Source organism: Polyodon spathula, chromosome 20 (assembly GCF_017654505.1).
Source record: "Polyodon spathula isolate WHYD16114869_AA chromosome 20, ASM1765450v1, whole genome shotgun sequence".
Lineage (NCBI taxonomy): Eukaryota > Metazoa > Chordata > Actinopteri > Acipenseriformes > Polyodontidae > Polyodon > Polyodon spathula.
In genome coordinates, this window is record NC_054553.1 from 5,930,913 (window position 1) to 5,943,009 (window position 12,097).

Below are 12,097 nucleotides of genomic sequence, written 5' to 3' on the forward strand. Positions count from 1 at the left end.
AGTCACACTTTGTCATATATGGGTTTTATTTCTGTTGCTTATTTCTTTCTGCCTCCTTCATAGTCTCTCAATGCATGTACATGTGTAAGTGAGTCTTTTTGGTTTATTTGCTGTTTTAGCAAACAGATTGCAAATCCACAATCAAACAGAGATTGTTAAAACACACAGAATGAAGCTCAAGTAGTATACAGTCAGTGTTTCATCAGAGTGGCCATTGAAGAAAGGTGGTCCTTCTGTACAAGTGGTCTTCAGTGTATTTGGATTTAGAGATAGAGATTTTTAAGTGTCCGTTTGTTTTAGTTTTTTACAGCTGTCACCAAGCTGAAACACCCGAAACAATTTCCACAGGAAATCAAGGGCAGCACCGGGTAGCTTGTATGTACACTGGGTAACTCATTACTTCCTGAAGGATCACATTCAGTAGCAACACCTGATCAACAGCAGGACCTTTCAGTCCCTTGTTCCTCATACCCAGGACTGAATCTGGGGAGACCCGCGGTACAGGCAATGGCTGTTACCGTGAAGGGTGTCTGCAATCACTCACTACCGAAGCCAGGTCATCTCAAGTGGTTTAAATGATAGGGATATACATTAAGTTTCATATATCAAGGTATCAAACCTCTCTATCAATACTTGCACTACCGAATTCAATAACTAAGCACCGAATTCACAAGCACACCTAAATAAATCTTTCCATGGAATGATCCAACAGCAAGATCAAGGTAAAACTAACAAACTCAGCTGCATTTTCCATATTGACTAGCTCTTTCTGAATGGTGGTACTGTTTGTTTAAAGAGAAGTCCATTGATGAAAATAAAAAAAGCTAATATGTGAAAGTAATGTCTAAATGCTGGGTGGGGAAATTGGATAAAGCAAACTCTTTTAAATCATCAATTCATTCTCCATGACCAAGATATGCTGTATTTAACATTATAAATGTCTTCACTGTTTACTCTCATACTATTTATATTCTTTATTTGCTATGCTTACTATTCTAGCAAAAAATGCTTCTAAAATGACTTCAAGGCTGATTGAAATGAGGAAGCATATTAGTGTTGCGATGTGCAAGCCCATAGGTGAAGCAGTCTGCACAAAACCTACTCAACACTAATATGCTTTCCCACGACTGCCCTTTTAGAAGCATTTTTTCATGTTAAATATGCTATCTGATATGCATTTCCTAAAATCAACCACATGTTTAGGTATAACCTTTAATGCTACAAATAAAACTGTCAGCAGGGCTTGATTTTAATCACGTTCATATAGAAAGTGTGAAACGGAAGCTCTTGGGAAACTAACATTGCCAACTCCAATGAGAATGTTCCTACGAACTTCTTGTCAAGGTTCCTAAAGCTGAATACTAGAACTATTCAAGGGTCTGTCATCAGCATTTGTTTACAAAATAAAATTCAATCTATCATTCGGTGTAAACTGCCGACACTGGTTTTTATTTTTTTCAGGATGATTTTCACACGTCTTTCGGACTGCCCTGTCACAACTCCCTATCCGCCACTCAGCCATAATCAGAACAGTCCAAGTTATTCTCACAGAGTACAGCTGTACCTGTCAGGCAAATGGCTGAAGCCACTTTTCATGTGCACTTATTTCAATTTACAACTGCAGAAAAAGTCCTCCCAATTGACAAGCGGTTAACAAAAGAAAAGAATAAACCCACTGGCAGACAGAACTGCAGGTCTGCAGAGTGTGTTGCGATTTGCAAGCTGAAGACGAGGCTAGCTGCATGCAAATGAACTCTGTTGAACAATGACGCCGTGGCCTGCTTCACAGGTGTACTGCAATTAACCTGCTCCTCAAAGAAATAAGAAGTGCTTGAAGCACATGCCACACATAGCATGAAGCATACCACTCCCTCGGTGCACAATAGCACAGGGAGCACTGTAACAATTAACCCTGAACTAAAAAAGCATACCTTAGATCACGGTTAACTATAATTAGAAGTTAAAGGCTTGTAGTCCTCTGGTGGTATTAAAATACATAAATACATAAATAAATAAACAGGATTCTGATTCCCTAAATAATGTTTGCTGAATAACGTCCTCAGCATGTTTTATAATTATGCGCTGTGTGTAACCACTCTAGACATATAAAACACCAGTTTTATTCCCCCCCCCCACCCCCCCACCCCCATTTGCTTACCCCTTTTGTCGTTGTTGCAAACAACAACTTATATTCGACTTGAACAAAGGGCCTTCTTAGCGCTCGTTTATATTGCCATTTTTTTAACAAAAGAAACCATGAAAATGAAATCCTCAGCATGGAAATTCAATGCAAATATCCTGGGTTCAGGTCAGAAAACACAGTTCACAAACTCAATACGTGTCCCGTGATCACACAGATCACTTTCCTTTTCATCAAGGCTAACCTACTGGAATCAGAGATTCATAAAAGAAGAAATATTCTTTTTAAGCATGCAACATACAGGTGGATGGGATTTGAAGCAGTCCAGTCTTAATATCTGATACAGAGGATGAAAAGGAGGGCCAGACAAAACAGGCAATGAATAAACTTTGAGCCCACAGGGGCTATGTCTGACCTAACCACACCCAGATAACAATAGTGTCCTATGAAGACCAACTGTGTGGGGGAATTTGTGTTCCAAATAGAATAAGACCAAGCCCACTGGGACTTCGTTCATTCCCATTTTTCTGAACCCTTTCCAAAGTTCACAATCAGAAATGCCACCATCATACGACCAAGCTTCTGTGCAGCATAAATGTGCAACACAAACCCCCCAAAATAGAAATTTTGTATTGCCAGACCTGACATGCAGATAGGCGACACACTGCATTACTCAAAGCAGCAAGCTTTTCTTCATCTTGCACACACATTAGCGAGAGCTATAAACTTTCCATTTGAAATGACAGCAAGCGAGGCCACAATGTCTCACCCATCCCCACCCCCACACACTATCTCTCTCTCACACACACACAGAGCAGCAAAAATAAGCAAGTGCACTCCCAAGCAGTTCACTGTTCGAAGTGTCCATTAACAGGTTAACCATGAGGCAATCCCAACACATTCCCATGTCCTTCAGCCCTAACTGACTTATTAGCTGTAATAAACTGTTAACTGCTAACTGAACTGGAACACAACACATGGGGACACTGTATATCCGCTTGGTTTGCTGCCAGAAGCTATGCAGCAACCCACAGACTTCATATCTGTATTATTGGATGTCAGGATATTCGACTTTGGAGTGAGCAGGGTAGGCAGTGTTTTTTAATTGCAGTTCTCATGAGCAACAAGTGGAAGGCACACCTCTGACCCAAGAGGCCTGCTCTATTGCCCTAATACAAATACAAATACAAATATGGTTAGAACGCACACAAGCTACAAGAAATGTCACCAACATATCTTATCCTGCGTCCATGGGTCTGTATCTGTTTTCTGCTACTAGGCGCACACACAGAGTGTGTATAAACAAACAGAACTATTTCAAAATGTGTTGATGTACTGCATATGTGTGGGTGTGTGATGGCGACAAATACCTCCATATGCACACGTTACAGACTGATTTGCATATTTCCCGAACATACCGTATACCTTTGTCAAAGAAAGTTGTTACCTCGTATATGTGCAGGTATGTGCATGCTGCTACAGATATATACATATATTCCTGGATACACTATGTTTCTGAAACACATTTGAAACCCTACATCCCTGTGATCTTATACATCTGTTACTGTAGTTTAAGCCTGACTCATTTGTTATACACTTTTAGATTGCAGCACAGAAGGCTCCAGACTCCCGTCTCCCAGACACACCCTTCTCGAGTGACACAACAGGACTGACTTGGATTGGATAACTGGGGGTACAAACACCACCCACTGGCTCGAGGTCACAAAGCTACACAACAAGTCTCTTCAGCTCACAACAAGAGCAGGCTCTTAAAGGGACAGTGTCCCTTTTTGTCGAGATTTTAATTTACTACAACATCGCAAACGTAGTTACTGCACACGAGATAAGACTTTAAATGTTTTTTTCTTCAACTTCTTGGTCTTTTTTTAAAAAAAAAAATTAAAAAGTGTGTTTTCTTTAGATTCTTTTTTTTAAGAAAAGGTGCAGGAAATATATTGACAGTAATTGACACGATCAACAAAAAGTTTTTTTACAGCAAAATTGTACTTGTTTTTTCATGTTTGTTCAGGATGTGGTCAAGGTTTATAACTGGATTAGTAACTATTCAGGCATTTTATTTGGAGATTCTAAAATAGCTCAGCAAGTTACAAGTCAACTGGTGAGGATTCTCTTTACTGGGAAAAAAAAAAATTCGCTGAGAAATGAGCAACTTTATCTGAAACAGGAAGCACAGAACTATCTTGGTTTCTTAGACAAAAAAAAAACACAAGCGTACTGCACGAGCATACAAGTTCAGATCTCACTTGTTAAGACAAAGCAATGCGACTGGATTCTCACTTAAGTGAAATACCTTGCATTGGCTGGGTTAACACAGAGTTCTAGATATTAACACATTCGGTAAAGATATGGTGTGTGAGAACTATTTTCCTTTTGTCAGTCTAAAAAGAGGCTGGAACTGACAGAACATATTAAAGAAAACTGCACAATTGACTTGCCATGAAAAAAAAGCAAACAAAAATAAACAAACATGTCCAGTAAAATGTTATTTAAAAACAAACACTACATTTTCATGCTAACTATCTTCATATCTCCATTTCTTGAACCTTTTGGAAGCTCAGTGTGGTATTAACAGTGTCCTATCTGTTTGCCAAAATGATGGCTAGTTCTGACTAACACTCAAGTTTGTGTTGGTGAATGTCTTGGTCAAATTATTTTTCAGATACAAAGAATAAAAATAAACAAACAAACAAACAGTTTTATTCTGGCCCAAATGTTACCATAAAAACATGCAAAGGCTATTCCATATCTATACACCTGTATAACTACACTGTCCAACAAGCAATAGCAAAACTGTTGTCATGCTGCTTTTATAAATCATTTGAATATATTTGTTTGTTTGTTTTTTTCATTTAAAAATTAACTCTGCAATATTTTAAGTTTTAAATGACTGTAAAATTCATCACAGGTTCTTATTCAAAATGGTCATTCAACCCACCCAAATGCATGCACACACACACATACTCACATACATACTTTTATCAGCATAAAAACAAAGACTAAGTAACTAACCTCAAAGTATAGCGGCTTTTGCATTGGAGTTCATGTTGATGTAAATAAAAAAATGAAATAAAATGTGCAAGTGAGAAAAATCCACCTTGAAACTGGTTAGGAAAGAACTTGAGAAAAGTAATCCTTGGGTGTGCCGAATGAAAGACACACGCAGTCCGAAACCAGTCCCCCCCCCAACCTGGTTTCCACTTGTTAAAAAAAAAAAAAAAAGGAATAGAATCAGCAATGGCTGCTAGTGAAAAGAAAAAGAAGAAGTGCACTGAAGCTACTTGCTTTCTCACAGTGACTCAGAGAGAAGTCAGCCGTTTGCAGGCGAGGCCAGACAAGCACTCCCACACCTAGCCAATGGGCAAACAGGGGTGGGGCTGGTATGCAAATCTGTCTTTCAGGTGAGTGACGCTCTCCACACTGATTGGCAGGCAGAAATTGGTCAGGAGAGGCAGCTGAAAAAAACAGGCAGATAAAACACCTGGATTTAGCAAAGGGAGCTGGAGAGGGGCTTGCAGCCCTTTCAACCCTCTCAGTGGAGCAGAAACAGTAGTTTAAGAAAATCTCCATGATCTGCTGGCCTAGAATTGAGAATGGAAGATGCAAGTCCAGGAACCTTGACAGATCCAGAGAAAGATCACAAGAAAAAAACAAATTTGGCAATCTTTGTATTCACCCTCCCAAAGCCGCCTGGACTCAGTTCCACGTAGTCTGGAAAAAAAATGATGGATTGGATGAGCTTGGAGATGGAACTCAAGGATCATCCTCTAAAAGGTCTTTGTGCGTCTGTGTAGCAAGACCATAGAATGTAGTCCATAAACATATAGCCCTGTTCCCATGTGTGACAGGGATGGCTGAGTGGTGATGTCAGGCCAAAAACAGGAACTGAAACACAGACAGGAACTCGAGTGCAAAAGCGCACTACGGCGTTATGTTTACTTTGACAAAAACAAATAAAATATTTTAACAAAAAGAAAACACTGCTCACAGAGCCAAATAAAACAGTTAAACCAAAATACAAACTCTCAAACACAAAAACAACACGTAGGTCAGGCTGGGCAGCTGGGCTCACTGATCCTGACTTTGGTATTTTAGTTTAGTTTCGTTCTCTGTTCACTCTCTTGCTCTCGTGCCAAAACACTCCACATTCGACCCTGAGCGCAGAGAGCTGCAGGCTTTTATACTGGCGACCATCTCCCGTTTAGCAACAAATTGCTCAATTAATTAAATTGGGTGACTGTTAACTTCACGAGTTTGTGTGCTTCCCCCCATCCATGCTGCCAAACAATGACAAACACAGCTTTCGTCGTCATATAGATATGTAATTAAATCATAATATAAATTAGACACAGGGGCGGAGGGGTACCCTGATCTAAAATAAATATAAATAATAACACACCCGCTCAAAATTAAACAAATACATTTTCAGCGGGGCTTTGCCCTGCCCCCTTTTATATGTGCATGGCTTCTCCTCCACCCTACCACACCATGTGACAGTGTTCTGAAAGTATTACACCTGCTGTATGACCCTGTATTGGTTCAGAGTGGACTTCGGATTTCAGAGTCTGGCAAAGGAGCGGCATACCCAATGCAGACCTGGGAATTTAACAGAATGTGTGTTGCTATATTATGGCAGTAAAGGCAGTCAGTGGATTTCTCTTTGCACAGTTGCATAGAATGTGTGCTGCCAGTGGACTTCTCAATTACATACATTTCTGAAATGTAATGAGGAGATGTAAAGCACACATCTACTGTACCTATAGTATGTGTGACAGTAGAATACAAAGTGGAGACGAATGTGATCATATTTACCACAGAACTGAAGGCAAAACATGCAAGGCAATATGATGGTTTCCACAGAAGACTTTTCCCATTAAATATCAAAAACATGCCATGAAAAACAAAGCAACTTTCCTGCAACTTTTTCTATCAAATTATGAAGTAAACTTCTTGTAGGTTTTTTTTGTAAGCTATTTTTACACGGTGAAACAACACTGACGTGAGCGACTTTGTGGAAAGTGCTTCAAAAGTAAAACAAGCTGCTCTAAAAGCTGCCTGGCTGGTGTAACATGGGCTTTAGGGTAAAGGCCAACATTACAGGATTTCAAAGAGAAAAGACGCTGAAACAATGAGACTTGAACAGTCTACTCAGTGTGTTGTTTTTTTTCCCTGTTGCTCTTTACAAACATTTCCCATTATTTCAGTCAGTGTAAGCCTCTTATACCAAAGTACTAATCCTTGCTAAAAGGTCCAGGTAACCAGGCATGAGAACTCTCCTAGTACACCAATGCAAATGTTCTTGGGACCTCTGTTTTGAATGTTTGTTTGTTCTAAGGTGGAGCTCAATGTCTTGATAAAACTCCTTCCCTTTAGAAGCTCCAATTTGTTTCAGATGAAAGATACAAATCCAATCCACACCCACAACGACTAATTTGTAAACTTGGAGCGCTCAGTAATTATTTAGAAAAATGTGATTTATAAAGTCAGTAACTGGTATGCAAATTCATCTCTATCCCACTCCCAGTAGAATTGTTACTTGTTACTATGTTAAAAATGAATCTGTAAAACTGCATCAATCTGATAATGGTTCTTTGTTTGTAATGTGAGATCATAGGCAAATTACAGATGCTAGACCTCTCTCTAAAGCCCTCCTATTGCTTCTGCTTATTGGCACAAACCAGCTTTCTCAATTGATTTGACACAAAGGAAGATCCTCACTCTGTATGACTGCTGTCTATTAAAAAAACAAAAATCTAACTATCTTTGATTGGCTAAAATGCAGAGACAAGGCTTTCTCACTGGCGTCATAATTTCACATTTTTTCCTGCTTTGTGTGTGCTTTAAAACCCTGGACTGATCAAAGTAGCTGCCTTTTGTTTGAACCTAGAGGTAATTGCTTACACTGAAACAAAACAATTCTCATATTAATATCAATGCCAAACAGAGAACAGCAGCTTCCAGGCAGCACAGCAAACATCATCCATGGTCATAAACTTCAGACTTGCTCACCAGCTGAAAGTCCTGCTGAATACAGCAAGACTGTGTTTAGAACAATATTAAATGTGACTCGATAGATTACTGATTCAGAACAGTAGAAGTCACAGTGAAACAGAGGGATTCAGGAAAACAGCTACACACAGCCAAGGTTAAGTCTGTGTAACCATTTAATCACTCCAGAAAAAAAAGGTTATTTGCGAGTGAAAATGTGATGCTGTGCAAGACACCATGCAAAAAAAAATTATAAATATTATATATATATATATATATATATATATATATATAGTGCTTGTAAACAACCTGCCTTTCATTCAAAACCTTTGAAATTTAAAAAGCATGTATTCAAAACTAGAAAAAAAAGATATTGTAGCATGCACGTAGGTAGGCAGCAGCAGGGCTGGTAGGTGACGTAATCACACACAGGGACATAAACCCAATATACGCTCCTTGCAAAGGAGCCGGTGCCTTTGTACAGCGGTATCAGCACTATTTCCAGTGTGAGAGGTCCCAGGTTCGCACCCGCCCTCTGCCTTGCCCTGTGTAATGCGCCTGCCTGCGCTGACCGAGATCGCTACAATATTATTGTATTCAAACTAGACTCACAAATGAATGCCAGAAAGATTGCTTTGGCATTCAAAATGCATTCTAGAGAGGTGATGTAGGTAAATTATGTTGAATCAACATTAAAGCAATTGTTGTGTTATCGTATGTTCAATGGAACTAAAGGAGTCATCAGGTTACTGAAAACACAAAACATCGTATTATAATGCAGTGTAATAAATTAGACTCATCCAAAATAGTTGGGACAGGATCCTAATCAGATAATGGATTTGTTCAGATAATTAATTCTAATTGCTGACACACATAAAATGCCTTGTCTAGTGTTTGCATTATGTTTTCTATATTTATATTTACTTTTAAATAAAAATCAGTAATAACCACATACAGATACCTTTAAAAAATGTTTTACACAGTCATTACAGAATTAGGATATTGATGTTTGGTTTCTACAGCTGCTATCGGCACATATTTTGCTAACATGATTCAGATTATAGATCGGTCCAAACTATCACATTATGCATTAGCGAGAGTCTACTGTGCTGTTATTTTCCATTCTTTAACTTGTCTATAATTCTGCAGCCAGTTTGCTTAACTCTAACAAGAATCACATCTCTCATATATTATTGCTCCCCCCTCACATTTGTAATTATAGCACACATTCACAACTGAATCTTAACTAAGTTTTAATTGTAAAGCACTCTGAGCTTATCTTAAGTTGTATTGTACTGCTGATTGTGTTAAACGTTACTCCATCAGCCTGCAGACTATAGTACAGGGGACGACAAGCAATGACCAAGCAGTTGAGTGTATTGTGAAGTGTATGACACAGGCTACACCGAGTGCTCCTATAAGAGTGGACTGGCCCCCTTGAGTCTACATACTGTGGTGAGCAAGTGCCAAGACACGCCTTTCTTGTGTGGTCTAAAAATAAAAATCGCTTGGTGTCACTAAAGAAAAGTCTTTTAAGACAGCTTGCAGAAAACTTATAACAACTGCCCTGGCGATTAGAGCTGCTTTTTTAAAAAATAAAGGCAAGCCTAAAATATTACACTTTATTTCCAGTGGGTGTGGGGCACCCAGTAGAACAGTACTAAGCTACATGGGGCACAACCCCCTCCCTGCAGCTTTTACCACAGATCAAACACCTGGGTTGTAAGTGGCCTCAAGGATATGACTAATTGGGCTCAGGTGTGATTAATAAGGATCATAAGAGGAAAGCCTGAAGTGGTGTAATAATGCTACGGAATTGGAATATTTTTTTGCTATACTGCATAACATCCAAAATATGTAAATATTATATGAAATATGTAATTACAATAAAATGTATCACATTGTGTATTGTACCTAAATTCCATTAGGCAATTTCCTGTGAAAATATTGCTTCCACTCCTGCTTTGATATCAACAGGGAACATTTTTTACATCCACAGTGCCTACACTTAATGTATTTATTCATTAAAAAAACACAGCTATACAACTATATATATATATATATATATATATATATATATATATATATATATATATATATATATATATATATATATATAATATATATATATATATATTGCAATATAAAAACAATAAAACAGAACTAGTACTTCAGCCCACATAAAACACAGTTTCTTTTGTCAGGGACTAAACGGTTTGTGAGTCACTCTCTTGATACACAGGAAACCCTTTTCTGGTACAAGCACTGACGTGGGGAACCACAGTCTGCTGTGCTGTGTGGGCAGCTCAGCACAGCAAGGGAAAGGCTGTGGGGCCACAAGGGTTTGAGATAACACTTCAGCACAATACTCAGGCAATACTTGCTGTACAAGAAACTTAGCCAAGCAGATAAACATTTGGGCTGGTGCCTCCTTGACAGAACAGGACTACGAGGCAGGCAGTGTCAGGCTTGAATCCCAGCAAGATGGGCAATCTGTTACTGTGTGTGTCAACAGTACAACTGAACTAGCAAACATTTATGAGCAAAATTAATTTTCACAAAGGAAAGCATGTATTACTCTACACTGTATGTATTACAATAATGAATCAATTAGAACACTGGATTGGTATAAACATTAAAAGCATGCTTTACAGTATAGGCATTTCTTATATGCTGGAATATTACTGATCTGATAGCATATTTGCTGTTTTCTTTTTTTTTTGCATTTAATAATCCTGAACTTTAAACTTCATCTATGAATACGATTTACAAACTTCATTTGTATCCATCAATAGAAATATATCATCTGCACCATTTCCTTTTTAGGAAATATATTTCTCCATGGTTGCCTGGCAATCCACCAGTAGGTAGTCAATTAAAGATCTATAGGCCCAGGAAAGAGTTATTACTGGCTGGTTAACTCCTGTAATAAGCCTGGTGCATGCTGTTCCATTTAGCGCAGGTGTATCAGGAGCCTGGTTTCTCAGATTGCGGGCACCTGATGAATTTAGAAACAAATCTTAAAAGGCAGTGATAAAAAAAAAGAGAACTGAGTGCAGGACGAGCGGGTTTCCCCATCTGTGCACTTTTCCCAAAGGCACACGCAATACACCCCATAATACTAAAATACACTGTTAAGCTATTCCAATAAAACACAAAAAGCACTTTTCTCATCAAGAATATACCAAAGGGTCTCTCTGAGGGTGGGTTTTAGTATTATAATAACAAATATGCGGGTTTGTTGTAATCAACCCAACCCATCATTTTCACTGCTACCCAAATATTCTTTCAAGTTATGTTTTTATTACAAGCAAAGAAATAACCTACAGTAGAGTTTTCAATAAGCGACACTAACTGAAAACACAATATATTATCTTCGTACCACTATACATTACATACTGCTGAGACATGGGCTATACCCACACACAGTTCTTTGGTTACTACAAAGACAAACAAAATGAAGCAATACAAAAAAAAATGGTGCCTCTGTCACGTGGTTAATTAACTACGAGTGAATGTCCTGTGGCCTTAAACACACAACTTTATAGCTGCTCACATGTAATTTACCTCGATTTACCTTAATTTATCTTGATTGTTCCCTATGGTTTGATCTGTGCCAGTACCTTGGCTCGGTAAGACACAGCATGTGCGGATGTATCCATGTGCACTCATTACACTGCCCATCACATTCTAGGAATGCAGTCAGAGTTTCCGTGCATGTTAGTGCAACAGCACTGTTCCCGAAATGAGTAGGAAGTCTGTTGGCTCTGGTGTAGGGAACTGACTTTAACTCTCCTAGCTTGATGAGAGTATTTGTTTAGGAAACGACCCACCACTCTCCTTGGCATGACTGCAAATAAGTCTCCTCCCTGTCACTGCGCAGTGAACCAGAGCTTTCTTTGTTTGGAAACATTGCTCAACATTGTTGTTTAATGTGTTGAACCAAGTCAC

The 12,097-nt window shown here is 38.7% G+C and overlaps 1 protein-coding gene across 7 annotated transcripts in view; it reads right to left on the reverse strand.

Annotated features, from left to right (window-relative positions):
* Window positions 1–12,097, reverse strand: part of LOC121295519 (ETS-related transcription factor Elf-1-like) — a 47,769-nt gene that overhangs the window by 28,598 nt on the left and 7,074 nt on the right. For 3 of the 7 annotated variants that reach the window (XM_041220232.1, XM_041220230.1, XM_041220231.1), the window contains exon 1: window positions 5,171–5,465. The exons of 2 other annotated variants lie outside the window; for them this stretch is intronic. The gene's annotated coding sequence lies outside the window, so the exon portion shown is untranslated. Of the gene's footprint in view, window positions 1–5,170; window positions 5,466–11,723; window positions 11,878–12,097 lie in introns of those variants that run through there. 2 more of the 7 variants (XM_041220239.1, XM_041220236.1) reach the window with 1 other exon arrangement.